This window comes from Callithrix jacchus, chromosome 5, assembly GCF_049354715.1.
Source record: "Callithrix jacchus isolate 240 chromosome 5, calJac240_pri, whole genome shotgun sequence".
Classification (NCBI taxonomy): domain Eukaryota; kingdom Metazoa; phylum Chordata; class Mammalia; order Primates; family Cebidae; genus Callithrix; species Callithrix jacchus.
Window position 1 is genome coordinate 21,226,164 of NC_133506.1, and position 27,231 is coordinate 21,253,394.

Below are 27,231 nucleotides of genomic sequence, written 5' to 3' on the forward strand. Positions count from 1 at the left end.
CTTCTGTTCTCTAATTTACTGTGGCATATACTTCAGTGTGTTGTGTTGAGTAGGGCAGATATCCTTAGACTAATTCTAATCCTGAGTGAATCAAGAGACTATTCCCAGTGGCAATGGAATTTTGCACTATTTAGTCATTTGGAACAGAGAGGTATCTGCTTGTAACAGGCCAAGACATGTTAATTCCTCATATATCCATTAGGTATCTGAGAGGCTTTATCTAAGACACTTCAGTTTCCTCATCCATAAAATAGGAACTGATGAGTAAAACCAGTTTTCTCTATGGTGCAGAAAGGTTAAAAGCATAGGTTTTGGAGTCAGGAATATCTGTGTTTGAATCTTTGCTTTGCCACTTGCTGGTTTTGTTTTGGTCTTAACATTTGCCTTTCTTCATCTGTAAAAGGAGATAACACCTATGATACATATTTGTTGTAAAGACTAAAGGGCATCATGTACGTAAAGAGTACAGTGGAGGGCACATAGCAAGCACTCAGTGCATTATAATTTTTAATATTATTCCTTTTTAGCTTAAAGAATTCTGTGTCTATATTGAGTTCATATTTATTCATGTAATGAATACATATGGTGTTTTCTGTGTGCCAGGTCCTGTTCTAAGCATGTTTCAAATACTGTCTTTATTTGATCAGTATGGTACTCTTTAAGGTGAAGACTAAAAAAAGAGTCCCAATGTGAAATTGAGGCACAGACAATCTAAAAACTTGTTCAAGGTCACATTACTGGTAAGCCACTAAACCAGATGCTTTGAAAATAGCATTAGCATTTATATTAAATAAAATCTCTTTTGGTTTCCCTTTTTTTTTGTAATAGTGCAAGTTTATTCACCGTGTTTTTAGTTTTTCTCAGGAAGATTTGAAGAAATGTTATAGGTGGTGGTCTTGATGCTTCAGTGACTATCAGGCCAGCCAGAGGTAGCTCGTTTTTGTCACCAGGGTGTGCTATGATTCCATCAGTCTGAACTTACTGCAGCTGCCATGAAGCTGGATGGGAATCTCTTTATTGTCTTTGCTGCTGCTTAGCGACCACAGGTTTTTTAGCTTGGCGCTTTACCATCACCTGGGTAACTGCCTGAGACCCCACGTTATTTTCTTTTTGTGTTATACCATCCTTCCCTGCTCACTTGTGTTCTTGTGTAAATGAAGGAGCTAGCTTGTTTGGCTTGTTAGCAGAATGCCTAGATGCCCAAGCTGTATGTTGTCAAGCATTATGATGCTGCCACCACACTTATTACTTTGCTAAATAAGAAATTAGTATGTCACCAAATTGATTGCTTTAAAAAATTTGATATCAACAGCATTTTGTTAAGCTTGATACTACTTTAAGTACTTGCTTATAAATTTATATTATAAATTTGGTGCTGTCTGCTAAGTTCCTGATGAATTTGGAATTAATCATTACAAATGCCCATAGGTTTGATAAACTTCTATAAAATATTAATATTTTCTATAGAGTATTAATTTTTCCTATAACCAAATAATTATTATGAATAAATGCTGTCTGAGATTCTGATTATAAAGGATCATTTTATATTCATTTGTGGCTTAAAAGAGATACTTATGTCTATGTAGTATGAATTATGAAAAGAGCATAGATTGATTTAAAGTCTTAGAGTATGGGTACACACATGCACACACACAATAGTATAATAGGGCAGTATCTCTGGCAGATTAATATTGCTTTGTATAATAAATTAAGAAAGCTTTTCATGCCTTTTGGCATTCTTTTTTAAAAAATTGAACTCATCTCTTGATGGTAATTATCCTAGAAAATTTGATTAGTAGGAAGCTTAAACAGATATCCAAAATGAATGTATTAGCATGGCCATGTGATGTTGGCTTGTACATGTTTTCAATATATGTATTAATTAATCTTTAGTTTTTCTTGAAAGGACATTTCTTCCTACACTCTTTTAGAGGGTTTGTCAGAAGTTTGAGCTGTTTAGTGAGAAATCTTGGGAAATGCCTTACATTACTTTTGAAAAGAGACTTCTTTCTCCAGACTCTCTTTAAGCAAACAGTGTTTGTGTAGCCACCTTGTAGCAACATACAACTTGAAGATAATAGCCTTTACATGCTTGATAAAATGATGAAATCACTGACCAGCAGGATCCTTCAGTGGAATCACCATTTTATTACAGTGTGATAATTCTGTTTAATATGGAAATGGTTACACAGTCTGATATGTGTAGAATTCCTATTTGATGACCACTTGCTTGGAGGAAAAACAAAACTATACAAGAAGGTCTAGTGTGATTGTTTCATTGTGAAGACATTTCTGACCATTTCTTTAATTGAATCACTGAATTGTATGTTGGTTCATGCACACACTTTGAAGTGTAAAGTTTCTGTTCAGGCCATTGTGGAAGGAGCATCCTCCATTAATCTCACTTCATACTAAAGTGAGTAAGAGATTTATGATTTTAAGTTGCAATTTTGCTGGAAAAGTTAGCAAATGAAACATTTTTGAAGAAATTAAGACAATTAGACAAGACTCTCTTATGAACAACACAGTGTCATTTTTTTTTTTAAAAAAAATGTATAATAGATGAAAGACTGGAGAAAGTTCAATTCTGTATTAAGTTTCCTTTCAAAGTCAAAATAATTAAGGTAATCAAGCTTCACACTGGTCAACGTTTTCCCCCTCTTTTAACCTGAATGACTTTTTTTTATCTTTGTTTTTTACAAACTCATATATATATATATATATATATATATATATATATATATATGTTTTTTGGAGATGTTAGGGACAAAAACCCAGTGCCTAGAAAGATATGTTTGATTATATGCCAACGAATGCTATTAGCCTGTTTTTTCATGTTCTTTATTTGTGGTCTTGGAAATTTATGAGTGTCTTAAATAATTGGAATCCATATAAAGACAGATTTTTTGCTATACTGAAGAAAAGCAAAAAATTTGAAATTATTGATAAGTGGAATATAGATATTACAAAAACATATTACACACTTCTACTTCTGAACTTAGATTTGTCAATCACTGCTTTTTATAAATTATGTTTTTGGTAAAAGTATGTAGCCTTTAGCTTTTTATGGGAATATTTTTAGGGCTGTCTGACTTTCTAGGTTTTCTTATTCCCTCAGTCTGACCTTCCACATAACCTGTTCATTTATTGACCTTTTACATATACATTCATTCACTTTTCATTCATTCAACTAATATTTATTACCTGCATGTATTTACCTGGTCCAGAGCTAGGGTAAGATATTGTCCATAGGAAGGTACGGTCCTATTGTCTTTCTTCTCTTTTCTTTTCTTTTCTTTTTGACGTTTCGATCTTGTCGCCCAGGCTGGAGTGCAATGGCACAATCTTGGCTCACTGCAACCTCTGCCTCCTGGGTTCAAGTGATTCTCCTGCCTCAGCCTCCTGAATAGCAGGGATTACAAGCATGCGCCACCACGCCTGGCTAATTTTTGTATTTTTAGTAGACCAACATGATTTCTCCATGTTGGTCAGGCTGGTCTCTAACCCCAACCTCAGGTGATCCACCCACCTGCGGCCTGCAGCCCCGGCCGGCCAGCGAGCTAGTGCGCGTGCGCGGCGTCGGCCTCCGTGTCGGCCAGAGAGCGGACGAACCCGCGGGAGGAAGGTATTTTGCATTAGCTACCCTTTGTTCACATGTGTGGTCCATAGATATCAGGAATGCCTGGCTCAGTACTTGGCATGAGCACATATTAAGAACGATGTTTGGGAAGAAAGTATGAATGAGAGTAGATAAACAGCAAAACCGGTGAATTAGCAATTGAAGGAGAATTTTGTGGTATCTTAACTATATTTAATAAATTACTTTGGAAGACATTTGTGTACTGGGATCTGAAGAACATGGCTGCATAATTTAATGATTTTATAGAATTTATTTTATTAGGTCTTTTTTGGTCTTACTCAGAAAATTATTTTATTATTTTGGTCTTCTTTACATGTCAGGCTTTTAGATTTACTTCTGTCAATTTTGACAGTTTCTATACAGTAAAGGAAGCTGCACTGTTACATATTCTTTCAAGATTAATGTTTTGGGACCACATTCTTAGTTTCTTTTCTGTCAAACCAGTCATCTTTGGTGAGAAGGGTTTTCATGTAAGCATAGAAACTGGTGATTGTATTATGCAGAATGTCGTTTTCTCTCATTTGAAATATATTTGAAGGTGTTCAGAAATAATTGGATTTTATGGAGAAATTATGAAACTATTTTGTTAAAGACAAAAATTTTGATTTTTGTTTTTTGGTATTTAATACTTGTGTCTATTTCACTGAGAACATTACATATGCTTTTACTGATTTTATTCCAGGTACAAAAGCACTTGGAGGGAAGAATATATGCAGCTGATTGCTGTTTTTCTTTACACTGAAGTGATCAATTTTATTTTATTTTACTTATTTTATTTTTCACTCAGCACCTTTATCCTCTCTCAGCTCCTTAACTGGATAGAGATGCTCACAATACAGCAAATACTTCTTTGCCTTCTGGGTTTTTTGTTCAGGTTCTTTGTGCTCGGTTTGGCTTCCTTTTTAAGTAGTTAATAGGACTCTTTTCTGCTGATCTCTTCTCTCCCCTTCCCCCGATTGCCAGTGGTAAAAAGTATGATGTTCCTTAGAATAGCACACTTTCCCACTGTTCCAGGTGGTTCTCCTGCTGTTCCTACTCTTCTTCTTCTACCTCTCTCTACACCTAGCTCTTGTTTCAGTCACCTAGAACTGCTTACAGTCGTATTCTTCTGTACTTCCATGTCTTTATATGTACTGTTTCCTCTCATAGGAGAACCTTTTCTCTAACCTGCCTGCCTTCTAAACTCCTCTTTGCTCTTCAAGATCTAATTCAGTATTCACTCCCCTGAGCAGCCTTTCTAGATTCTCAGGTAGTCAGTCACTCCCTTCCCTGAGCTCCTGTGGCATGGTAAAAAAATCCTTTTTATTTTAAAATAATTATAGACTTAAAAGAAGTTGCAAAAAGAAAACTGTGTGATGGAAGTTCCTGGTACTCTTCATCCTGTTTGCCCCAATGGTAGCTCCATGCATCACTATAGTTGGTATCACAATCATGAAATTCACACTGGTACTATTCACAGACCGTCTTCAGATTTCACCAATTTTACATGCACTCATTTGTGTTTATCTGTATTTAGTTCTGTGCTGTTTTAGCACATGTATAGATTCATGTACTCACTAGTTCAATCAAGCTGCAGAACTAGTTCATCCCCCAAAATCTCTCTCATGCTATCCCTTAATAGCAACAGCCCACTTCCCTCCCTTCTCATTTCCTTGCACCTGACAACCACTAATCTGTTTCTCATTTCTGTAGTTTTATTATTTCCAGAATGTTATGTAAATGGAACCATACAGTAGTTAACCTTTTATTCTTTTAAAAAATACATAATTTCAAATTTTATTTTAGATTTGGGGGTACATATACAGCGTCATTACCTGGATATATTGCATGACGCCGAGGTTTGGGATACAACTGATTCTGTCACCAGGTATAGAGCATAGTACACCCACATTAGTTTTTCAACCTTGTGCCTTCCCAATCTTCTCTATCTAGTAGTCCCTAATGTCTACTGTTGCCATCTTTATATCTATGAGTACCCAATGTTTAGCTTCTACTTTTTAAATGAAAACATGGAGTATTTGGCTTTCTGTTTTTGTGTTAATTCACTTAGGGTAATGGTTTCTAGCTGCATCCATGTTTCTACAAATAACGATTTCATTCTTTTTTATGGCAATGCAGTATTCCATGGTATATATGTACCACATATTCTTTATTTAATTGACCATTGATGAGCAGCTAGGTTGATTTGCTACCGTGAATAGGGCTGCAATCAATCTGCATATGCATGTGTCTTTTGAGTAGAACAATTTATTTTCTCTTGGATATGTACCCAGTAATGAGATTGCTGGGTCAAATGGTAGTTTTAAGTTCTTTGAGAAATCTCCAAACTATTTTCCACAGGCTGAACTAATTTACATTCTTATTAACAGTGTATAAGTGTTTTCTTTTCTCCATAGCCTTACCACCAATATGTGTTGTTTTTTGTCTTTTTAATAATAGCCATTCTGACTGGCGTGAGCTGGTATCTCATTGTGGTTTTGATGTGCATTTCTCAGATGATTAGTAATGTTCTGGAGTTTTGCCTATTTTGTTGGCCATGTGTATGAAAGTGACCAGTTTTAAATGAATGTGTCAATATAAAGTCTTCTTCCTAGTTCAGTGCTTTTCTTAAGAATATTGTCTTTTTTCTCTTGAAAAAGATAATAAAACTTGGTTTTTTTTCTAGACAAATCTTAAATTTCACATTTGATAAAATACTGTAGTTTTCTCCTTACATTGTATTTCTGTATTAAGACATTTCTCCCTACTTTTCTGCTTTCCTCTTAGCCTTTTTCTTCTCTCTTTCTCTCTCCTGGGCCCTCTGATTTTCTTGCTTGCCCTTCACTATGCTCAAAGAAGTTAAAAACTGAGGATGAAGATGGTTTTTATAAAGACAAATTAATTCTGATGGTGGACTAAATTAAAAATAGGGTTCTTACATGAGGTTTTAATTTGAAAGTTGTGTGACTGTTGTCATGTAACTTATTCTAGTAACCTGTTTTATTGCTTACATTTAATAAATAAAAGCCAAGTTATACCTTAAAATTCTTATCACATAATCAAAGTAAAGCCTATGTTTGTTATAGTGAGTGTTATAGAGAAGCAAGTCAGTGTTAGTAATTTGCTTTTGGAATTATTCTCTTTCTTCTGAATGCAAACAATATTTTTTTCCCTCAGCAGACTTTAAATGTAAATAACTAGAGATTACACAAAAATATTAGGAAGAAGGGATTGATTCTCATTTTTTATCAGTACAGATACAGAGTTTTATTTTTCTTTCTTCTTTCTTTCTTCCTCCCTTCTGGATTTTGTTTTCTTTATATTTTCTTTTAAAGAAAATACTTCTTTGCTGGAATCAATTCAGATAAAAGGGTAAGAGTTTTCTATTGGTTAAGAAAATTTAATACTAAAAAAGAAGAGTGGGAAAGAGAGAGAGATAAGAAAAATGATGAGGAATTTAGTCAATTATGAATTTACCAATACAGGAAAATATAGTGGTAACATGGATATCTTCTGTTTCAGAAGAGCAGGAATGGATTAGGAGTTACATGACTAATAGTGATTCTGCAAGGCAAATTTTCAAAATAGCAGCATAGTGGAGAATTCTGCTGAATAATATTCTTTAAAGCATAAGGCTGGTATTTATGATTCAGCACCAAATAATCACAGACAGGTTTCTTCCTAAAGGAACAGAAAAAGTAATTTGTTAGTAAATATACTAATTTGTGTGTGTGTGTATGTGTGTTTGTAGGTGTGTGGGTTTCTTTTAAGAGACAGGGTCTCACTCTGTTGCCCAGGCTAGAATGCAGTGGCACCATCATAGTTCACTATAACCACAAACTCTTGGCCTCAAGTGATCCTCCTGCTTTAGCCTTGCAAGTAGCTAGGACTACAGGCACATGCCACCACAACTGGCTAATTTTTAAATATTTGTAGAGAGGGGTCTCATTATGTTGCCCAGACTGGTCTCAGACTCCTGTGCTCAGGTGATCTTCCTGCGTTGGCCTCCTGAAGTGTTGGGATTACAGGCATGAGCCACCATGTCCGCCCTGAACACACTAATTCTTATGATAACACTAAAAGAAAAGATGAATGAAAAAAAAAATAGATCAGCAGATTAAGGTGAAAGTCTGTCTGCACATGGTGCTAATGATCCTGAACTCTCCAGTTCTAAGACCATGTAAAATGAATTATAGTCAGCTTATCACATATTGATATGTTATAATATTCATCCTTGATTTAGGGTGGTATTCTTTCTCTAAAAACAGTTATGTAGAACATGGCTATTCTTTATGTTTTAGAAATTTTGAATTGGATTTACTGCCAATGGCATTTTGAGCCAGTTGATTAGTCTGCTAATTTGAGTTTAGTGTAATCTGATGAAGTAGATGTCAAAACTAAGAGTCATTATTTCCAGTTTGAATCTAGCTTGCTGTCTGTCACTTTATGATAGTAGAAGAGTTGTGGAGGAAGGACATTAAATCATTTGAGATGTTTTTGGTGCTATCTTGTATCTGCTAGTTAAATTTTACCACATTATGCAATTAAAGGGCATAAGTTTTAAAGACATTTCAACGATGTTCTGCCTAGTATAGATTTTTTTTCTATATTGTGTTAGTTCTTGACTTGAGGTTGTAAAACCTTAGCTTTAGAGTGACAATGAGGTGAAGAAGAGACATGTATATGAACTTGATTTTGTATGTATAGTATTATGTGTGTTCTACTAAAGAAGGTCCATAGGTTTTATTCCAAAACCTAATAAAAATTAGAAACCTATGCTACGAGACCCAGATAAGGATTTGGCATGGAAATGTTAGCCAGGAAATAGAGAAAAGAATATGTTGTTTTCATAGACTCAGCCACAAAACTGTTGCCTTCTCTCTTTGATCTCAGCCGCTTACTTTAAAGAATGTTACCTGTAAGTATTGCATTTCAATTTGGATTCTCATGTTTTTGAGTATAATTGTAACAAATTTTATGGAAATTATTTTTTAAAGAAAAACCAAAACATGGTTTAGTTATATGGTAGTTATGCAAAAGTATTGTTTCCAAAGCGGATTCCAAGATAAAGAATTTAACTATCTTGAATAATAGCTTTAAGATCACTTTGATAATTGAGGTGGTAATTGGCTTTGTTGTCTTGTTATGTTAACATTCATGTTTAAGTAATTCATTCACTAAGCTACATACTTTATGTGTATTTCTCCATGTTTCAGAGATATTTTGGCTCAATAAAAATATATTTTTAAACAGTCTCATGTGGTTTTCTTTTTTAAAATCAGTCAACTAAAATATCTGGTATATTAAGCAGAATTTATTCTGTTAACACAATCTAGTCTATCATATTTGACAATAGATATTTGTCTAGTGCTTTGAATAAATTAAATCAATCAACAATAATTGCATTTTTGAGTATTTAAAAACTTTTCTCCTCTGCATTTTTTTTTTAAGATGGGGTCTCGCTCTGTAACCCAGGCTCCATCTCAGCTCATCACAACCTCTGTCTCCCGAGTTCAAGCAGTTCTCCTTCCTCAGCCTCCTGTGTAGTTGGGATTACAGGTGTGCGCCACGATGCTTGGCTAATTTTTGTATTTTTAGTAGAAACGGAGTTTTGCCATGTTGTCCAGGCTGGTTTTGAACTCCTGACCTTAAGTGATCTGCCCACTCGTCCTCCCAAAGTGCTGAGATTACAGACGTGAGCCACCACACCCAGCCTCCTCTACAATTTTATTTTGGTATGTTTATTTTCAATTAGTCCAGGTACTGATACTTGTATTATCACCATTAATACATAATCTTGGCAAGTCTTGTGTTTCTGTTGGTAAAACATTTTCATGGACTCTATCACAAAGTGATCATTTTTACCTATCTTTAAGCAATTTTTAAAAAATCATTGTATACTTACATTAATTTTCCATTCTGTGTTGGCGACCTTTTCATGTTAACCAAACAACTAAATTTGCTTCGATCACAAATTAAAATTGGGATGAATGGGTAGATATAGATATAAATAAATATAAATATAATTATAAATGGATGTCAATAACAACTCATTTTCTGATTGAATTGAAGTGTACTGCTTAGGTTATAGTTACGAAAACCAAGTAAAATATATTGGGGTTTTCTTGGTGCCAGCACAGTATTTGACAAAAAAGTTCTAAGAATAGCAAGAGGAGGAGTAATGAATGTAGCGAATCTTTCATTAGTAGTAAGGTGTGATTGCTTAAAAAGAGAAGTCTTTTTGAGTGAGAAACAAAAACAGTGGCAGGAGTACATAGTCTTTAGAGAGAAAATGCCAATACAAAACCTTCCTAGTGGATGGCAGGTAACCCTACATGCTTTAGTACAGTTAAACAAAATAGGAATGTTTAAAGTGTAATGAAACAATGGAAAGATAAGTCCATCTTGGAACATTGAGAGGGAAAGATGCCCAAAGTTTCAGCTGTTTTGTGATTCTGGGGGCTTTCTTGGGGGGACTGGCTTTACAGTTCCAAGAGCATATTAAGTTATTTTCAGATACAGTCAATGTTGCAGCCTTCAATGAGAAAAGACCACATTAACATTATTATTTTGATACTCAAAGGAAAGAATACAAATTCCTCAGCAAGTGCTTTCTGTGTAAAATTGAAAATAGTTAAATGGGAAATGATCAAGGAGTTATTTTCAGAAAAACTGTGATATTTATGTTCTGTAATTGGTAAAAGCTAAAATAATCATATTAAGATGAGAAAAAAAAGTCCTTGATTAAAAGACATTCATCACACTATTTAAAAAATTTTACAAAATTTTTAGTTTTAATGCATGTTAGTTATTTTTAAATCAAGTTCATATAACAAAAAGAAGCAAATGTTTTAATAATATATTTATGTAGTATCAAAAAGGAAGAAGACTCTTCTCCCATTTATTTTTCCTGCTGACTTGTTTTAAATTCTAATTTCAATACCCTTTGCCAGTTTGGAGAAATGATTTGTCAGCTGCTCTGAGAAGAACAGTAAAATGGGATAGGAATATTTTAAATGCACAAGTACTGAAAGGAAAGTTCAGGCCTGTTTCCCAAGACTTTAAACTGATGCTATGTTATTTATTAATCTTGTTAGATCTACTGAATATTTAAAAGCCTTTGACACGATAAATGGCCTTTTTTTTTTCATTCCGCATGGTGCTGATGACTTGGTTGTGTTTGATTTTGAACTGATGTCATCAGTATTGACTTGAAACATTATGTGGGTCCTGTTCTCATCATGCCTGATGAGTGTACTGGCCAGCTTTTGTTGCTGAATGATAATTTTTTATGTAAGGAGAATACCAGCAACAAAGGGAAATTCCATGGGTACTGAAAATGGAGCCTGCTGGAGTAGGTTCAGCATGTAATTTAGTAATACCTTTTTAAATTTTAGCAGTGAGCTCTGCTGCAGCTTTCCTTGGAAACTCTGAAGTCACATTCCTTTGACTGTGCCGTAGTTGTTCATTTTCCCTTGGGCCACAAGCCTATATAATAATTCATTTCACTCTGATCTTTGGAAACACTATGTGTGAATCTCTATTTTAGCATTTACAATGCATGTCATAATTACTTGTTTACATGAAACTCTCCCCTGCTAGAATGTGAGCTCCTTAAGCATGAGAAGTGAGTGCTTTTTTCTTTGTATCTCACCAGCACTCAACACTGGATGGAAAGAAGGGAGCCTTGGGGAAGCCTCTAGGATGTATGTTTCATGGTTGAAATCTCTGTTAATTTGAGTTAGAATAAGAGAACCTTGTTTTGACTTGAAAGTTCTAGTGAGAGTCACCCCTTAATCAAAATATCTAATACATATACACACATATATATATTTATACACATATATATAACTCATATATACATAATTTATGTAGATCTGTATTTGAAATATATATGAAACAACATACATGAAATATATAAATGTATATTAGAAAGTATAATCAAATCTATCTGTAATATTGAAATTGAAGAAAGATAATTGTCTCAAAAATCAGTTAAAAATTTCTTCTGAGGTTTCTACTTTTATATATCTTATCTTTTCATGTATATTTTACCTTTTCTATACAATTAAATGTTGTTATAAATACTTTCCCATCAGTATGCTATTTCACATATAGATTGATTATCTATGGTATGAGGAATGTCACACATTTCAAAACTTACTTTTTTGCCTTTTGGAGTATTTGACTAGAGAATCCACAGACATGACTGATGAAAAGGGATTATTGGCTTTCACCTAATTCAACTTTAAGCTTTCAGTCTGGCTTCATTTAAACAGGTCAAGATAAATGTGTTCCTGGCTTTATTAATCTTAAGATAGGAAATTCCGTATCCTCTTTAGTAATGCATTTTACTATATTTTATTAAATTTTTATTTCTGATATGGTTAACCTCATTTTAGAAAGCTTTTAAAATTCATGATACTCTATTCTGTGAAAACAAGTAGAATTAATGTTATTAATAGTCAGCCTATAAAAGTTACCCATCACTTCAGCGAGGTGGCCCAGTTGATGCAGAGATGCAGATCTTTGTGAGGACCCTCAAAGGCAAGACCATCACCCTTGAGGTTGAGCCCAGTGACACCATTAAGAATGTCAAAGCCAAAATTCAAGACAAGGAGGGTATCCCACCTGACCAGCAGCCTCTGATATTTGCTGGCAAACAGCTGGAGGATGGCCACACTCTCTCAGACTGTAGCATCCAGAAAGAGTCCACCCTGCACCTGGTGCTGCACCTGCGAGGTGCCATTATTGAGCCTTCCCTCCACCAGCTCGCCCAGAAATACAGCTGCCACAAGACGATCTGCCGCAAGTGCTATGCTTGGCTGCACTCCTGTGGTGTCAACTGCCGCAAGAGGAAGTGTGGCCACACCAACAACCTGTGCCCAAGAAGAAGGTCAAATAAACCTCTTCCTTCCTGGAAGGGCAGCCTCCTGCCCAGGCCCCATGGCCCTGGAGCCTCGATAAAATGTCCCTTTGGTTGACTGGAGCAGCAAAAAAAAAAAAAGTTATCTATCATTTTGGTATCTTAACATTTAATTATAAATATCAGTTTTTAATTTAGAATTACTATACTTATTAGCTGGGTACAGTGGCTCATGCCTGCAATCCCAGCACTTTGGGAGGCCAAAGCAGGAGGATAGCTTGAGTCTGGGAATTTCAGACCAGCCTGGGCAGCATGGCAAAACCCTGTCTCTACAAAAAATACAAAAAGTAGCCAGGCATGGTGGTGCATACCTATAGTCCCAGCTAGTTAGGAGGCTGACGTGGGAGGATTGCTTGAGCCTGGAAAGTTGAGGCTGCAGTGATCTGTGTTCATGCCACTGCACTCCAGCCTGAGTGACAAAGTGAAATCCTGTCTCAAAAAAAAAAAAAAAAAAAGGAAGAAAAGAAAAGAAAAAAGAAATCACTATGCCACTGTGGGAGTTATGATCATCTTTGTTTTTAAAAATTATCTACACAGGCATGGGGCGTAAGTTTTATTACAGCTTTTCATGGCATCTGTGGCTCTATTTTCCAAATAAAATAGAGAAACAATATTTTAAGGAATGTACGGTCTCCTTAGCTTTCTTCTTTGGCCTTTTCCAGGAACTCTTTTGGTTTGCAGTATTGCTTAACTAAGAAATGCTAGAATTCATAACCCACTGTCTTCATTTCCTCCAGGTTATTAGCTTAATTACCTGAACAAAAATGGATTCTTGTAGTACCTATAATGACATTTTCTGCCTACATAACCTGTTAATCCAGTTTTGAGTTCCCATTACGTTTTAATCATCAGTAGCAACCCAAATTAATTTATAGTATAATCATTCAAAAAGTTTAGTTTGCAGATTTTAAAGTTGCATTTCATATCAATTTTATGCTGTTTTTATATTTAAATTGCTTTCTATGTGAGTCATTCATGTAATTTTCATCCAAACTGAAATTAACCTTTGCTTTCTTGAAACTACTTTTTCTTTTGAAGATTGGATATTATATGATTACTGGAGTTGCTGATTGCTAACTACTAAGAGTCAGTGTCTAAAGCACAGTTTCTCACTGGGATACATGAAACTACTTTGCAATAGGCAATGTAATTTCTCTGTAAGAGTCATTGTTGAACAGATGGTTTTCCATCCTGTGGGATTTTAAATCTTGAATTCTACAGAGTTTGATATTTTGCACATTACTAGGAGTTTACCATCAAAGTCATGGATTTCAAGTGATACCTACCTCTGTCTAGCTTTAACAGAATGTTAATTTATGCTTTATGTTCCAATTCTTGAAAAAATTGCTACTTAGATGAAATTAGGGTAATTGACTTTTGGACTGGGCAAAATTAAACTACAAAGGATGGCTTAAAAAACTGAGAAAGGAGTAAGTGAGGTTCCCTATTCATGTTATGAGAGTCTTTTTTTGGACTCTTTAGAGCAAGGTGTAGTAGAGTTGAATAGAATGGTAATGATTAAGTCAGGGTATTTGGGGTATCCATCATCTTGAATATTTATCATTTCTCTGTGTTGGGAACCTTTCAAGTCCTATCTTGTAGTTACATTGAAACATACAACACATTGTTGCTAACTATAGTCACCCTACTTTACTTTTGAAAATTAGAACTTGCACCTTCTATCTAACTGTATGTTTGTACCCATTAAGGAACATTTGTTCATTTCCTCCTCCCCCACACACAACCTTCTTATCCTCTGGTATCTTATTGTTTTATTATCTACCTTCAGGAGATAAAGTTCATGAGATAAACTTTTTTAGCTCCCACATATGATTGAGAATATGTGATACTAGTCTTTCAGTGCCTGGCTTATTTCACTTAATATAATGACCTCCACTTCAATCCATGTTGCTCCAAAAGACATAATTTAATTCTTTGTGATAGTGAAATAGTATTCCATTTTGTATATCTACATTTTCTTTATCCATTCATCACTTGATGGACACTTAGGTTGACTCCATATCTTTGCTATTGTGAGTAGTGCTGGAATAAACATGAGTGCAGGTGTGTCTTCAACATACAGATTTATTTTCCTTTGGACAGATACCCAGTAGTGGGATTGCTAGATCATATGGTAGTTATATTTTTAGATTTTTTTTTAATCTATGATTTTCCATAGTGGCTAGACCAATTTACATTCTACCAACAGTGTATAAGAGTTCCTTTTCTGGGGCTGGGTGAGGTGGCTCACACCTGTAATTGCAGCACTTTGGGAGGCCAAGGCAGGCGGATCACAAGGTTAGGAGATCAAGACCAGCCTGACTAATATGATGAAACCCCGTCTCTACCAAAAATACAAAAATTAGCTAGGTGTGGTGGCATGCACCTGTAGTCTCAGCTACTCAGGAGGCTGGGACAGGAAAATCACTTGAACCCATGAGGTGGAGGTTGCAGTGAGCCAAGATTGCATTGGTGCACTCCTGCCTGGACAACAGAGCAAGACTTCATCTCAAAAAAGAGAAGAGAAGACGTGGGGAGGGGAGGGGAGTGGAGGGGAGGGGAGGAGAGAAGAGGAGAAAAACAACAGTATTTTTATAGGCATTACACTGAATTTGTAGATTGTTTTGGGGCATTATGGTCACTTTAACAATATTAATTCTTATCGAAGAGCATAGGATATCTTCCATTTGTTTGTGTTCTCCTGAATTTCATTCATAGTTTTATAGTTTTTCTTAGAGAGATTTTTCACTTTCTTGGTTAAACGTATTCCTAGATATTTTTTAATAGCTATTGTAAATGAGATTATTTTCCTTATTTCTTATTCAGCTAGTTTGATATTCATGTATAGAAATGCTACTGATTTTTGCATGTTGATTTTGTATCCTGTAACTTTACTGAAATTATTTATTGGGTCTAAGAGTTTTTTGGTGGAGTCTTTAAGTTTTTCTAGATATGAGATTATATCATAGGCAGAGAGAGGCAATTTGACTTCCTTTTCTCCAATTTGGATGTCTTTTCTTTGTTTCTCTTGCCTGATTGCTCTGGCTAGGATTTCCAGTATTATGTTGAATGGGAGTGGTGAAGTGGACATCCTTGTCTTGTTCTAGTTCTTAGAGAAAAGGCTTTCTGTTTTTCCTCATTGAGTATGATGTTATCTGTGGATTTGTCATATATGGCCTTTACTATGTTGAGTTGTGCTCTTCTATGCCTAGTTTGCTGAGAATTTTTGTGATGAAGCAGTGCATATTTTTATCATATACTTTATCTGCATGTGTTGAGATTATCAGGCAGTTTTTGTCCTTTATTCCTTTATTCTGTTGATGTGATGTGTCATGTTTATTGATATGTATATGTTGAACCATTTTTGCATCCCTGGGATAAAGCCCGCTTGATCATGTGTATTATTTTTTGGATGTGCTGTTGGATATGATTTGCTAGTATTTAATTAAGGATTAGAATTTGGCATTGTAGCCACTTGGTCCTGGACTTTTCTTTGTTGGAAGACTTTACTACTGACTCAATCTCATTACCTGTTTTTGGTCTATTCATATTTTCTGTTTATTCCTCATTCAATCCAGGTAAGTTCTATGTGCCAAAAATTTATTAACTTTTTTCCTCTAGGTTTTCTAGTTTGTTAGTATATAGCTGTTTATATTAGTCTCTGATGGTCTTTTCTGTTTCTGTGGTATCAGTGTTTCAGTTGTAATGTCTCTATTTTCATTTCTGATTTTATTTCGGTCTTTGCTCTTCTTTTCCGTGTTAGTCTAGCAAGTAGCTTATCAATTTTGTTTGTCTTTTCAAAAACAACTAAACTTCCATTTTGTTGATTTTTTGTATGGTTTTTTTAGTTTCTATTTTAAGTTTTGCTCTGATATTTATTATTTTTTCTTCTCTAATTTTGAGTTTGGTTTTTTCTTCCTTTTTTAGTTCCTTGAGGTGTATTTTTTGATTATGAATTTGAAATCTTTGTACTTTTTAAAAAATGTAATTTTATTTTAAATTCAGAGGGTACATGTGCAGGTTTGTTACATGGATATATTGCATAAAGTTTGGGTTTGGGCTTCTGGTATTTCCATCACCTACATAGTGAATATTGTAGCCAGTAGGTAATTTTTAAACCTTTACCCCCGTACACCCTTTCTCCTTTTGGAGTCCCCAGAATCTATTATTTCAATCTTGATGTTCATGTGTACCCATTGTTTAGCTCCCATTTATAAATGAGGACATGCAATATTTGATTTTCTGTTTCTGAGTTATTTTACTGGGATAATGGCCTTCAGCTCCATTCATATTACAGCAAAGGACATGATTCGATTCTTTTTTTTTTTTTTTTTTTGAGCCAGAGTCTACTCTGTCACCAGGCTGCAGTGCAGTGGTGCAACCTTAGCTCACTGCAGTCTCCACCTGCCAGGTTCAAGTGATTCTCCTGCCTCAGCTTCTCAAGTATCTGGGATAACAGGTGTGCCTCCACACCCAGCTAATTTCTTTTTATTTTAGGACAGAGTCTAGCACTGTTGCCTGGGCTGGAGTGCAATGGCACAATCTTGGCTCACTGCAACCTCTACCTCCTGGGTTCAGGCAATTCTCCTGCCTCGGCCTCCCGAGTAACTGGATTATAGGCGTCCTCCACCACGCCCAGCTAATTTTTCTTTTGAGAGGGCGTTTCGCTCTTGTTACCCAGGCTGGAGTGCAATGGCGCGATCTCGGCTCACCGCAACCTCCGCCTCCTGGGTTCAGGCAATTCTCCTGCCTCAGCCTCCTGAGTAGCTGGGATTACAGGCACGCGCCACCATGCCCAGCTGATTTTTTGTATTTTTAGTAGAGACGGGGTTTCACCACGTTGACCAGGATGGTCTTGAACTCCTGACCTTGTGATCTGCCTGCCTTGGCCTCCCAAAGTGCTGGGATTACAGGTATGAGCCGCCACACCCGGCCTTATTTTTATATTTTTTAGTAGAGACGGGGTTTCACTATGTTGGTCAGGCTGGTTTCGATCTCCTGACCTCATGATCCACCTGCCTCAGCCTCCCAAAGGGCTGAGATTATAGGCGTTAGGCACCGTGACAAGCCAATTTCATTATTTTTAATGGTGCTTAGTATTACATGATGTATAGGTACCATATTTTTCTTTATCCAGTAATCATTTGTTGAGGGGCACTTAAGTTGATTCAATGACTTTGTTATTGTGGTTACTGCTGCAATAAATATGAGTGCAGGTGTCTTTTTTTTTGGAGACAGAGTCCTGTACTGTTGCCCAGGCTGGAGTGCAGTGGTGTGATCTCTTCTCACTGCAACCTTTGCTTCCTGGGTTCAAGTGATTCTCCGGCCTCAGCCTCCTGAGTAGCTGGGATTACAGGTGCGTGCCACCATGCCCAGCTAATTTTTGTGTTTTTAGTAGAGATGTGGTTTCACTATGTTGGCCAGGCTGGTCTTGAACTCCTGATGTCATGATCTGCCCACCTTCACCTCCCAAAGTGCTGCAGGTGTCTTTTTTATATAATGATAAGCTATCTTTTTGATGTAGGCGTTTATTGCTATAATAAACTTTTCTCTTAGAACTGCTTTTGCTGTATCCCATAGGTTTGATATGTTGTGTTTTGATTTTTAACTGTTTAAAGAAATTTTTTTATTTCCTCCTTAATTTCTTCCTTTACTAAGTTGTCATTCAGGAGCATGTTGTTTAATTTCTATGTATTTGTATAGTTTTAAAAGTTCCTCTTATTATTGATTTATGGTTTTATTCCACTGTGGCCTAGGAAAATACTTGATATGATTTCATTTAAAAAATTTTATAATGACCGTGTTTTTTTTCTTTTTACTGTTCTGACTTAAAATCTGTTTCATCTAAATATAGCTACTCCTGCTTTTGCTTCTGTCAGCATGGAATTTTTTTTTTTTCATTCCTTTTCTTTCAACCTGTATATGTCTTTACAGGAAAGATGAGTTCCTTATAGGCAGCATATAGTTGGGTCGTGTTTTCTTTTCTTTCTTTCTTTCTTTTTTTTAATTCTTTCAACCTGTCTTTATCTTTTAAGTGGAATATTTAATCCATTTACATTCAAGGTTACTATTGATATGTGAGGGTTTATTCCTGTTGTTTTATTAATTGAAGTAATTGTTATTTATATTCTTTGTTTCTTTCATTCTCTCTTATTGTTTATCTGTGGTTTACTGGTTTTCTGTAAAGGTAACATTTGGGTCTTTTTATTTGTGTTTGCTTCACCAGTGATTTTTATATTTCCATGTATTTTCATGATGGTAGATTTTATTCTTTTGCTTCTAAGTATAGGACTTCTTTAGGCCTTTATTGGAGGATGGGTCTAGAGATGATGAATTTTCTCAGCATTTGCTTATCTGGGAAATACTTTAGTTCTCTTTCATTTATGAAGGATAAATTTTCTGGCTATAGTATACATGGCTGTCAGTTTTTTTTTTCTTTCAGCTTTTGTGAATATATCATCCTACACTCTTTTGGCCTGTAAATTTTCAGGCCAAAAAATCAGAAAAATCTGCTGTTAGTCTGATGGGAATTCCTTTATCAATGATTAGATACTTTTCTCTTGCTGCTTTTGGAATTTTCTCTTTGTCTTTGACTTTTGACAGTTTGACTATAATGTGCTGTGGAGAAGTCCCTTTTGAATTATATCCACTTGGGGAATCTCCGCACCTCCTGAATCTGGATGTCTAAATCTCTTGCTAGGGTTGGGAACTTTTTTTTTTTTTTTTGGAGATGGAGTCTCGCTCTGTCGCCAGGCTGGAGTGCAGTGGCATGATCTTGGCTCACTGCAACCTCTGCTTCCTAGGTTCAAGCGATTCTCCTGCCTCAGCCTCCAAAGTAGCTAGGACTACAGGCATGTGCCACCATGTGCCCAGCTAATTTTGTATTTTAGTAGAGTCAGGGTTTCACCATGTTGGCCACGATGGTCTTGATCTCTTGACCTTGTGATCTGCCCACCTCGGCCTCCTAAAGTGCTGGTATTACAGGCATGAGCCACTGTGCCTGGCCAGGAACTTTTTATCTATTATTTCATTAAATAGGTTTTCTGAATCTCTCATTTTCTCTTCATCTTCTGGAACACCAAAAATGCAAATATTTGGTCACTTTATGGTATCCTCTATGTCACCTAGGGTTTGCTCCTTCTTTTTTTTTTCTTTATTTTTGCCTGGCTAGGTTATTTCAATAGACCAGTCTTCAAGTTCTGAGAGTCTTTCTTCAGCTTGATTTAGTCTGTTATTGAAACTTTTGAATATATTTCATATTTCACTGATTAAATTCCTTAGTTCTAGAATTTCCATTTGATTCTTTTTTGTGATATCTTTTTGGTAAACTTCTGATTTATATCCTGAATATCTGGTTTATTTGTATTGTTTTTCTGAGTTTTGTTTGTATCTCAACAAGTTTCTTTAGTACACATATTTTGAATTTTTTGGGGATTTTGTAAATTTCTCTTTGATTAGAGTTGATTGCTAGAGAATTATTACATTCTTTTGGAGGTGTCGTATTTCTTCTTTTTCGTGTTTCATGTGTCCTTATGTTGCTCTCTGCATATCAAGTGTAACAGTTGCTTCTTTCAGGTTTATTGAGTTTGCTTCATAGGGGAGGACTTTTTTTTGGAAGCTGTATCATGCTGTTGGTTGGATAGGGCACTTGACTTTGATTCTGGGTGTTTGCAGTAGTATAGCTTCTGGGTAATTTCTCTGGCTCTAAACAGCATCAGTGTTGTGTGGGGTTTCTTTGGTGGCTTAAGGTGTGGTTGTTAATGGAAGCTGTGGCGAAATTTTGGTGGGGACTGGGATGCCAGTTGAGCCAGTTTTGGGGCCCCAGTGGTGGCAGCAGTGAGCTAAGTGTGCCTGTCCTTGGGCCTTAGGGTGATGTATGCTGGCACTGGCATTAGTGGGTCCAGAAAGGCTTATTCTTGGGCCTCCAAGTGACTTGCTTAGGTGCCAGGAATGGCAGTGGTGGGTCAGGAGGATAGGCAAGTTCTTGGTCCCTTGGGCAGCTTGCAAGGAGTGAGTCATGGCAGTATCAGTGGTGGGACAACTGTCTGGGACAAAAATAGTCTGTGCTGGTGTTGGCAGTGGCTGTGACAGGCTGGGTGGGCCAATCTCCAGGCCCTCAGGCAGTTTGTATGTGTGGGTGCCAACTGCAGTGGTAGCAGCAGGTTGGGTGGGCCTGACCACAGACTCTGGGAGGAGTATGCCAATGATGGTGGACTTGATCACCAGACCCTTGGATGGCACGCTTAGGTACTGGAGGAGGAATCCTCAGGTGGGGTTTGAAGCATCTATACTACAGCCCTGCTACCAAGTAGGGCAAGATGGCTTTCAGTGGGAGCAGCTGTAAGCAGGCAGCTGGGGTGCACACACTTTGCTCATCCTTTGGCCTTGCAGTAGCCCATAGTGGCAGTGGCTGTGATCATTTGAATTTGTCTTTGGGGTGTGCGAAAGTGCATGACCCCTCTGTTGGTAGGGTGAGGTCACCACCAGTGACTCCTGCATTGGCTCTGGCAGAGGCAACTGTAGGCAGGGAACGTAAATGTTACTCTAGGGATGTGGGGATGCAGAGGCTGTTGGGACTCGGAGAAGTTTGCAGTCCAGTGGGGGCTGAGTTCTCAAAATGGTACTGTGCTATAGCTCCTTAGGACTCAGGGTTTGTGGGAGTCAGTATGAGCTCTCTCTCTGAAGCAATACTATTGCACAGTCTCCAGGCAGCTCTCTGTGTTGGTCTCAGAGCCTGCAGGGTCAAGTCTTTCCTGTGTTTCTTTTGTGACTAGGAGTACAGGAGTTCACAGTGGGAATGTGGACTGCTGGGGGATCTCTTACTTATCATTTCTCCACATTAGGGAGCCTCTCCAGGCTCCCAGCTGATCTCAGTCAAGCAGGCTGCCTTGCTTCCCTTTCCTTTCTTGCTTTAGGTGTTTCTGTCACTTCTCCGTTGAATGCCAATGTTCTTTCTTAGATGATCTATTTAAAGTGTGATTATCTACTTGCTATTTGGGTTCTTCTTTGTGGAAGAGAAGAGTACCAGATGCATCTAGTCAGCCATCTTGAACTTGCCACCTTACACTTTCACTGACTTTCAAATTATACATTTTCGAGAAATAATGAAGATACTTGTACTTTTTTTCCTAACATTAAAATGTGTTTTGATTAAAGACAATAATGCCCTCTATAGCAGGGATGTAGCTTATTTACATTTGTCTTTTTAGTGCCTGCCGCACAATGGCTGTTCAGTAATTTCATGAATAAATGAGTAAATGCATTGATGGATGAATGAAAATTCCTCAGTTATCAGTGTGGAAATTTTTAATCATTAGGCTATGTTATCCTGACTGGCCCTTTCAGGAACCTATCTCTACTAGGTAAGTCCTCACTAGGACATTAAGCTCTAGATTCTAATCTCTAATGTTATTGTTACCATGATTTTCAGAAAGGAATTAACTTCCTCTCATTTTAATGAAATATTAAATGCTCTTGCATATGTTTTAATAGAATTAACACATGATTTCTGATTAAAATCTTTTTTCGTTTTGGCTTGTTACTAAATAATGTATCAGTAGTGAATGATTTATCATAAATAAATGGTTAAATATAATTCACACAAATTGTCCCTTGAGGTCTAATATCATTTGTGTAAAGAAATGTTTTTAAAAATAAGTATTTTGTGATGGTCATAGGCTTCTGAAGTTATTATAGAGGGATATATGGATTATAAGAAATATTTTCATGATATGGTAGAATAAAATTTTTCTAGATTTTATGGTGATTCTTTACTTTTTAAAAAAACTATTCTGTGTGTGTGTGTGTGTGTGTGTGTTATACTTGCATCTGTTTCTTCATCTGTGCTTAAAAATGGGTTCTCAAAATTTCAGTTAGCTTTCTATTCTTATCTTTCTGTAGACAGTTTCTCCTTTGGAAAATAGCATCTATTTTCAGAGATTCAACTATTACTTCTTTGAAGTTAATTTCAGAATATTTGTCTTTAGTTTTAATACAACTGAACTCCAACTCTAATATCATCAAATTATGTAATGTACATTTCCACCTGGAGGTCTCCCAGATAGTCCAACTTCAGTATGTCTGAAATCAATTTTTTCATTTTTATCATTCTCTCTAGCTTCAGAAACTTGGATTCACCTTCAATCTCACTTACTTTATCTACCTGAGTTTTTTCTTTTCTTCTTCTGGGAGTTAGCTTTTGTATCATTTCCTTTCTTATTGTTCCTCTCCAAATTTAGCCATTTATCCTATTGTCCCATAATAGATTTCCTTATAGCTTCTTAACTTTTCTTTTCGTCTACCCCCACCTCCCTGAACAAATACACACTGGATACAACTGTTTACTTCAGAATATTGCTTTCCGCCAAACAACTTTCCATGCCTTGTAGCCTCCATAGTTAATATCTAAACTCATTAGCCTGGTTCAGGGTCTAAGTTTTGCCTCACTCTGCATTTCTGGTTTTGGTTCCAGTCCTTCAGCTTCTGAATTCTACCTCAACAGGTCAGCACATGGACTTTTTTAGCATGTCCTGATTTTTTGTTTTTTGCTCATGCCCCTTTATTATCTTAGTTTTCTTTTTATGAATCTAGCCCATTTCAGGAAGCTAGGTTTTTGTTGTTTTGAACCCTTCTCAGAATTCCTGTAGCACTTATATAAGCCATTTATTTAACAGTTAATTACTGACAATGAGACATTTTATATATTTTTGTCCTATGTTATTTATTTCAAGTTTTCTTATTTTTCCATGATTGTATGTTTCTTCACAAACTTACTGTAAAGTCCTAAAATAGTCTTCAAGATCATAGACTATATATACCTTTAAATATTATTAAAAATTTTTATGTTATTGAGGAAAAACCTCAAAAGACCCATAATTCTGTAATTATAATTAAGCTTTTATTGAGTTATATCTTTTGTAATATTTTCTATCTATCTAAAAATATTATTTCAGAAAACACTGAAAACATTATTAAGACTCTCCTGTGTGCCAAGAACAAGTCTTAGGAGCTGCCAACTCTGTTCATCTCACTCCAGTATAGCACTGTACATAGCATAATAATTGGTAACATTAGTTGATAAAGCCAAAAAAATTAACTCATCAGTCAAAAGAAATATATAATTAAAATTGGGTGGGCCCTATTTGTACATGTCTTGGTGACTGATTTGTCCTCATAATATTCTATAAAAATAATTCCAGGAGCCTCTTTCAGAGAGGCCCCTGACATTAATTTATCAAGATATTAAGATTATACAATAGATATTTCATAATCTCTAAATATGAAAATAATGTAAACATTTTCAAAAGGAATAAAATGACAAAGAGGAAGTTATACTTGTATGAGTGAGTGAGTGATGTACAAACACTATAAATATTTTAGCATTGAATGGCTGAATCAATGAATGAATTAGAGAGTAAATGAGCCACCATAGAGATGTTATCAATTCAAAGATACCTTCTAAGTTGTTGCAGCATTAGAAGGAGAAATCTAGGCAAGGCTCAGTGGTCAATACCTGTAATCCCAGCACTTTGGGAGGCTAGGTGGGCAGATGATGAGGTCAGGAGTTTGAGACCACCATGACCAACGTGGTAAAACTCTGTCTCTACTAAAAAGACAAAAATTAGCCAGATGTTGTGGTACATGCTTGTAATCCCAGCTGCTCAGGAGGCTAAGGCTTGGGTATTGCTTGAACCTGGGAGTTGGAGATTGCATTGAGCTGAGATCACACCACTGCATTCCAGCCTGGGGGACAGAGCAAGATTCCATCTCAAAGGAAAGAAGAAGAAGAAGAAGAAGAGGAAGAGGAGGAAGAGGAAGAGGAGGAAGAGGAAGAGGAGGAAGAGGAAGAGGAGGAAGAGGAAGAGGAGGAAGAGGAAGAGGAGGAAGAGGAAGAGGAAGAAGAGGAAGAAGAAGAAGAAGAAGAGGAGGAGGAAGAGGAGGGGGAGGAGGAGGAGGAGGAAGAGGAGGAGGAGGAGGAGGAGGAGGAGGAGGAGGAGGAAATCTAGAAAGAGAAAATAATGGATGTGTTTTTAACAATTAAGACTTTATTTTATTTTTAAAAAATTTTTTGAGACAGAGTTTCACTTTTGTTGCCCAGGCTAGAGGGCAATGGCTTGATCTCAGCTTACTGCAACCTCTGCCTCCTGGGTTCAAGCAGTTCTCCTGCCTCAGCCTCCCGAGTAACTGGGATTACAGGCAATAAATGTGCTACACCACATAAAAAGGATTAAAAACAAAAATCCCATGATCATCTCAATAGAAACAGAAAAAACACTTGACAAAATCCAGTATCCATTTATGATGAACACCTCAGCAAAATTGACATAGAAGGGACATATCTTAACTTGAATAATACAAGGGGGGAAAAGCTCTGGTTGTCATTGAGTATTTAAATAATTAAACTTTTTCTCTAATATAAACTTATCAATTATACTTCTTTTTAAAAATTTACTGATGCCTCAGCATTGGCCATATACATAAATAACAATGTTTTGCTTTATAAGTAGTGCAGGTAGTCCCAATTCCTACCTTCCATTCCTTATAATTTTTTAAATACATTTTACATATTCATAAGCTATAGTCATTGAATACACTGTTCCTATTATTATTTTGAATACGCTGTTGTCTGTAACATTCATCTCTTCTTTATATAATCCAAGTTTCTAACCTAGCCCATTGTCCTCTCTTAAGAACTTCTGTTAACATTTCTTTTTTTTTCCCCAAGACGGAGTCTCACTCTGTCACCCAGACTGGAGTGCAGTGGCACAGTCTTGACTCATTGCAACCCCCACCTCCTGGGTTCAAGCAGTTCTACTGCTTCAGCCTCTTGAGTAGCTGGGATTACAGGTATGTGCCACCATGCCCAGCTAATTTTTGTATTTTTAGTAGAGACAGATTTCACCATGTTGGCTAGGCTGCTCTCAAACTCCTGACCTGCTAATCCACCCACCTCAGCCTCCCAAAGTGCTGGGATTACAGGTGTGAGCCACCATGCCTGACTAACATTTCTTTCAAGATTAATTTCCTTATTTATCAGTTCTAGGAGTTCTTCAGAGGAATCTTTAGGGTTTTCTAGGTATACATTTAATGTCATCAGCAAGCAGCGACAGATTGACTAACTCTTTAATGATTTAGTTGCACTTTATTTTTTTCTCTTGTCTGATTGTTCTGGCTAGGACTTCCAGTACTATGTTGAATAGAAGTGGTGAGAGTGGGCATCCTCATCTTGTTCCAGTTCTCAGGGGAAATCCTTTCAACTTTTTTCCATTCAGTATAATGTTGGTTGTGGCTTTGTCATAGATAGCTTTTATTATGTTAAAGTTTGTCCTTTCTATGCCGATTTTGATGAGGGTTTTGATCATAAAGGGATACTGGATTTTGCCACGTGCTTTTCCTGCTTCTATTGAGATGATCATGGAATTTTTGTTTTTAATCCTGTTAATGCAGTGTATCACATTTATTGACTTGCATATGTTAAACTATCCCTGTATCTCTGGTATGAAACCCACTTAACCATGGTGAATTCTTTCTGATATGCTGTTGAGCTTGGTTAGCTAGTATTTTGTTAAGAATTTTTGCATCTATGTTCATCAGGGATATTGGGCCATAGGTTTCCTTTTTTTGGTATGTCCTTTACTGGTTTTTGTATTGGGGTGATACTGGCTTCATAGAATGATTTAGGGAGGACTCCCTCTTTATTTTGTGGAGTAGTGTCAATAGGATTCATATCAATTCTTCTTTGAATGTATGATAGAATTCAGCTGTGAATCCATCTGGTTTGGGCATTTTTGTTTGAAAATTTCTTTTATTATCATTTCAGTCTCATTGCTTATTATTGGTATCTTCAGAGTTTCTATTTCATCCTGGTTTAATCTAGGAGTGCTGTATATTTCCAGGAATTTGTTCATCTCATCTAGATTTTCTAGTTTATGCACATAAAGGTGTTCATAGCAGCCTTGAATAACATTTTTTGTATTTCTGTGGTATTGGTTGTAATATCTCTCATTTTGTTTCTAATTGAGCTTATTTGGATCTTCTCTCTTCTTTTTTTTATTTCTTTTTTTTTAAAAATTGTACTTTCGGTTCTGGGGTACCTGAGCAGATCATGCAGTATTGTTGCATAGGTGCATACATGGCAAGGTGGTTTGCTGCCTCCATCCCTCTGTCACCTGTATCTGGCATTTCTCCTGATGTTATCCCTCCCCAACCTCCCCACCACCCCCACTGTCTTTCCCTTAGCTCCCCCAAAAGACTCAAGTGTGTGATGCTCCCCTCCCTGTGCTCATGTGTTCTCATAGTTCAACATCTGCCCATGAGTGAGATGCAGTATTTGGTTTTCTGTTCTTGTGTCTGTTTGCTGAGAATGATGGTCTCCAGATCAATCCATGTCCCTATAAATAACATGAACTCATTCTTTTTTATGGCAGTGTAATATTACATGGTGTATATGTGCCACATTTTCTTTGTCTAGTCTATCATTGATGGGCATTTGGTTTGGTTCCAGGTCTTTGCTACTGTAGACAGTGCCTCAATGAACATACATGTACACATGTCTTTATAATACAACATTTTATAATCCTTTGGTTATATACACAGTAATGGGATTGCTAGGTCAAATGGAATTTCTATTTCTAGATCCCTGAGGAAGCACCACACTGTCTTTCATAATGGCTGAACTAATTTACAC

General features: G+C 36.4%; 1 protein-coding gene and 2 pseudogenes across 8 annotated transcripts in view; all 3 read left to right on the forward strand.

Moving 5' to 3' along the window:
- Positions 1 to 27,231, forward strand: part of MACROD2 (mono-ADP ribosylhydrolase 2) — a 2,068,485-nt gene that overhangs the window by 149,992 nt on the left and 1,891,262 nt on the right. The window lies entirely within an intron of this gene.
- The window catches only part of LOC128932245 (aminoacyl tRNA synthase complex-interacting multifunctional protein 1 pseudogene), a 177,310-nt pseudogene that overhangs the window by 142,953 nt on the left and 7,126 nt on the right, over positions 1 to 27,231 (forward strand). Inside the window, exon 4 of the transcript XR_013535128.1 lies at positions 1 to 27,231. This exon is cut by the window's left edge and continues 41,213 nt beyond it; it is cut by the window's right edge and continues 7,126 nt beyond it. The product of XR_013535128.1 is annotated as an aminoacyl tRNA synthase complex-interacting multifunctional protein 1 pseudogene (transcript).
- The window catches only part of LOC108592020 (ubiquitin-ribosomal protein eL40 fusion protein pseudogene), a 30,795-nt pseudogene continuing 7,126 nt past the window's right edge, over positions 3,563 to 27,231 (forward strand). The window contains exon 1 of the transcript XR_013535129.1: positions 3,563 to 27,231. This exon is cut by the window's right edge and continues 7,126 nt beyond it. The product of XR_013535129.1 is annotated as a ubiquitin-ribosomal protein eL40 fusion protein pseudogene (transcript).